Source organism: Uloborus diversus, chromosome 6 (genome assembly GCF_026930045.1).
Source record: "Uloborus diversus isolate 005 chromosome 6, Udiv.v.3.1, whole genome shotgun sequence".
NCBI lineage: Eukaryota > Metazoa > Arthropoda > Arachnida > Araneae > Uloboridae > Uloborus > Uloborus diversus.
Window position 1 is genome coordinate 13,290,407 of NC_072736.1, and position 4,832 is coordinate 13,295,238.

Genomic DNA, 4,832 nt, shown 5'->3' on the forward strand with positions numbered 1-4,832 from the left:
AAGTTCTATTAAGAACAACATTTTGAGATTTTTTGCAAAGTTTTTTATAAATGGAATCAACTAAGGTGGGCGGATAGTCTCTATCAACAGCCACAGCTCTTATATAGTTAAGTTCCGCATTAAGAAGCTCAGGTGAAGAACAAATATTCATTGCACGATAAACATATGTGTTGAAAGCTGAATATTTTTGATTAGGAGGGTGAGACGATAATCTATGTGGGGGTAAGGAAACAGCAAAAGGTTTACGATAAACCGTAGTTTCAAAACCGGACTCAGTTCGAGAAACGAGAACATCCAGAAATGGAAGGCAATTATTCTGTTCTTTTTCACAAGAGAATTGAATATGAGGATCAATGGAATTTAAAATGGATAAAGTATCATCAATGCTTAGTTGACCGTGGTTCATAAGAACAAAACAGTCATCAACATAGCGAACATAGAATTGAAACTGTAGTTTCTGAAACAACTTGACCTCAAAGTAATGCATGTAAATATCACTAAGGATGGGGCTAAGTGGGTTTCCCATTGCCAAACCATCCAACATAGTATAAAATTTACCATTAAAAACAAAGGAACTTTGCCTTAGACAAGTATGAGATCTCTCTATTTCAAATTCTATTTCTGATTTTGATTATGTTGATAGAACTTCTTGGTCTAGAACCCTTCGTTCTACGGAGAATCATCAAGTTGTTTTGAAAAAGAAATTAGCTAAACTTTGTAGAAATTCGAAAGTTGTTCCTTCGGAAAATTTACCAGTGGTAAATAAAAATGTTGTCGTTAATATTTCAAGTGTTCCTTTAAATAGTTCTCAAATTAATGCTCTAAAATGCAATGATAACTTTGCTCTGGCCAGCAAACCTTCTTTTTCTAAGCTTATTGCTCCTATTGAGAAAGCTTTTAAATTTAGTGCCTTATCATCCAATCAAAAAGATTGCGTTAGGCATCTTATTGCTTCTAATGTGGACTTTAATTCTAGAATTTCCAATACCGTCTTTACTAATACTGTTCGGCGTACTGTAAAGAATTTAACTTCTAATTCAGATATTGTTGTTACTAAAGCTGACAAGGGTGGTCAAATTGTTGTTCTTGACAAATCATCTTATGTTGACAAAACTAATGATTTGATTTCTTCTGGTCCATACTTAGAGATTTCTAAAGATCCTAGTGAAAATGAGTTAAAGACTATTTCTTCGGCTGTCAAGTCTGTTCAGTCTATTCCAATAAATGTTAAACGCTCTGTTATTCCTTCTATTGCTAATTGCGCTAGATTTTATGCTTTACCCAAGGTACATAAAGCTGGCATTCCTTTCAGACCGATTGTTTCCAATATTGGTACGGCTTCTTATAAACTTGCAAAATATTTAGTCTCTGTGTTTTCTCCTCTTATAAGTAATAATGTATTCACTGTAAAAAACTCTATCGAGTTTGTCAAAAAAATTCAGAATTGCGTTCCAAATAATTCTTTTATGGTTTCTTTTGATGTGAACTCATTATTTACGAACGTTCCGGTCGAGGGTTCATTGTTATGCCTTCAGAGTAGACTGTCTGAATTTCATTTTACCTCTAAGGAAATTGAGGATTTAGTTTTCCTTACTCATACTTGTCTAAGGCAAAGTTCCTTTGTTTTTAATGGTAAATTTTATACTATGTTGGATGGTTTGGCAATGGGAAACCCACTTAGCCCCATCCTTAGTGATATTTACATGCATTACTTTGAGGTCAAGTTGTTTCAGAAACTACAGTTTCAATTCTATGTTCGCTATGTTGATGACTGTTTTGTTCTTATGAACCACGGTCAACTAAGCATTGATGATACTTTATCCATTTTAAATTCCATTGATCCTCATATTCAATTCTCTTGTGAAAAAGAACAGAATAATTGCCTTCCATTTCTGGATGTTCTCGTTTCTCGAACTGAGTCCGGTTTTGAAACTATGGTTTATCGTAAACCTTTTGCTGTTTCCTTACCCCCACATAGATTATCGTCTCACCCTCCTAATCAAAAATATTCAGCTTTCAACACATATGTTTATCGTGCAATGAATATTTGTTCTTCACCTGAGCTTCTTAATGCGGAACTTAACTATATAAGAGCTGTGGCTGTTGATAGAGACTATCCGCCCACCTTAGTTGATTCCATTTATAAAAAACTTTGCAAAAAATCTCAAAATGTTGTTCTTAATAGAACTTTTAACACTAAGAATTTAGTTGTTCTGCCTTTCTTCCCTGGTATCAGTTTTCAGGTTGCTAAGATTCTGAAGCGATTCCAATTCCAAGTGGTATTTTCTCCTATTAATAAACTTTCTTTCTCTTCTCTTAAAGATTCTATTCACCCTCTTAATTGCTGTGGGATCTATAAAATTGTTTGCAATTGCGGACTCGGATACATCGGACAGACCCGCCGTTCTTTGAAATTTCGGTTAAAAGAACATCAAAGCTATGTGAGAAAACAACAGCTGAATAAATCCAGTATTGCTCAACACTGTTGGGAATCGAATCACTCTTTTGATTTTAACTCTTATCAAATTATCCAAAAATGCCCCAATTCGTTGGATCTTGATTTTTGGGAATCTTTTCACATCCTGAGGAACCGTTCTAATTTAGTTAACGATCTTACTGCAATTCCCTATTTTTCTTCTGTGTGGACTCCTTTGTTAAAATTGGTTTAGATTTTCTATTATTTTTATGTAAACGTGGTACATTTCTTACTTTTATTTTTTCATTTTTTGCTTTCTTATTTCGTTTTGTGATTAACTAATTCCAATATGTTTATCCTTCACTCTGTTTTTTCTGCATTTCTCCATTTGATACATTGCTTCCATACATAGTTTTTCCCGCTGGTAAATTTATTGCTAATTTATTCAGAGTGGTTTCATTTTTGGACTTTTTGCATTGTTTATGGGTTTTCTTTTAAAATTTATTACTTAACGGTTTTTTCCTGATGGAATTATATAATAAATTTTGTCTCCATGTGTCATTTTATCTTTTTTGTTTTGTTTAATTTCTATTTTTTGATATTTATACTACCTCCTGTTCCACCGTGTTGCTTTTCTCGGATGACTTTTCATCCAAAAGCTCACACTTCTTTGCATTGAAAAAGGTGTTCCTTGTAACACCGAAACACGTGTCTGCAATCATTTGCAAGTTTTGTGCTTAATAACGTTGGATTACTGACATTTTAAATGGACATTTGTTAGATTAAAATAATAAAAATTTTAAAGGAAAGAAAGTTTCCATAAGTAGTTAATGGCTCGTGTTGAAATGTTTTGTATATATATATAAATAAACAAATAAAATAAAAACAAAGGAACAGAAAATTTACAGTACCAATGCCTAAAAGATGGGGGGAGGGCTATCTGTCTCCCCTATTGGGGGCTAACTAACACATCCGTTCATTCACTGCATCCTGAGATGCATTAATTATTGGGAGTAAAACTCTTAACTCAGCTGATTTTCTTGACAATGTCGATGAAAATAAAACACATCATTCTGGAGTATTACACAAATCAGATTGCTTTTATTAATATAAGGCAATCAAAATCACCATCCCCGCGAAAAAAGGAGTAGTTAAAAAAAAAGGGAGTAGTAAAAGGCAGTCAACTTTGGAACTGTGATTCAGAAACGTAGAAAATGTGAGTAGAGAAATCTCTGGGAGTTTAACACAATGACCAATTTGATTTTAAAATTTGAAATTCCATGAACGAAATCATAACGAAATAACATCCTAATATTATAATGAAAAGATCAGTGTAATTAAATAACCTAATGAAAATAGAACAATCGCATAATGCATAACTGATCAAAGTATCTTTCTACAGTCAGTTTGGTGAAAAATTTAGGAATGTTACTGTAAAAACTGTTCTTGGTTACTTTTAAATTAGCAATGCAACGCTGAAATAAAACTACACAAGCACTTGTTTTAAAAAATCGACGAAAATTAAAACCTAAGTTTGTTTATTATCTTACAGAGTATTTGATAGGTACAGTTTTAAAAATAAAAGTATCATACCTCTAAATTTTCTGCATCAGAATCAGTTATTTCAGAGACATCTACTGTCGAAAGCTTTTCGTACGAAATAGGTTTCATACTACCGGTTCAATTTATCAAACAAAAATTGTTGTACGAAACATTAACTTTTCAATACTGACTCCAACTATGCACTAAAATTCAAAGAAGATGATTTTTCAGCCATCAATGTTTCATTTATACATGAAACTTCTAGTTAAAACGATAACGAAAGTCGTGTGTTGTTGGAAATTAATGCAGCGCATTTTTGTTGTTCTTTCTGCTAAAATCTATTTGCAGCCGAAAGCTTCTCTTCGTTCTTCTTCTTCCGACTCGAAACCAATTTTTATTATTCAAGTGGCTTGTTCGAAGATTTCAAAGACATATTTAAGTGTATAAAAACTTTACGAAATATTTGGAAATATGAAGTGAATTTTTAAATTGATTTGAAAAGGAGCTTTTAAATGTATACGTTTCATTTTTTAATGTATTAAAATTATTTTACATTTTTTATCTTTTCTTCTGGAATTTATTAAAAGTGAACGGCAACTGCAATTTCGTTCCTTTGGTTACGACCATGGTTACGACAAACAAACAAACTTATCTGTTCTTAGACAAGTTTACAAAAATTCAAACAATGTATAGTTGAAAACGTTTAAAAGGAAACTGAGTTGACTCAAGTAGTTAAAATACTTGTATAACATTGCACAAAATACAGTGTGCCGCTTTATCATTTCATGTTAACTGAATTTTCATGTTATAAGCGTTTTCGTGTTGAACGTATTTTACTAGTTTCTTAAAAAGAAGATAGAACTACTCTTCAAAC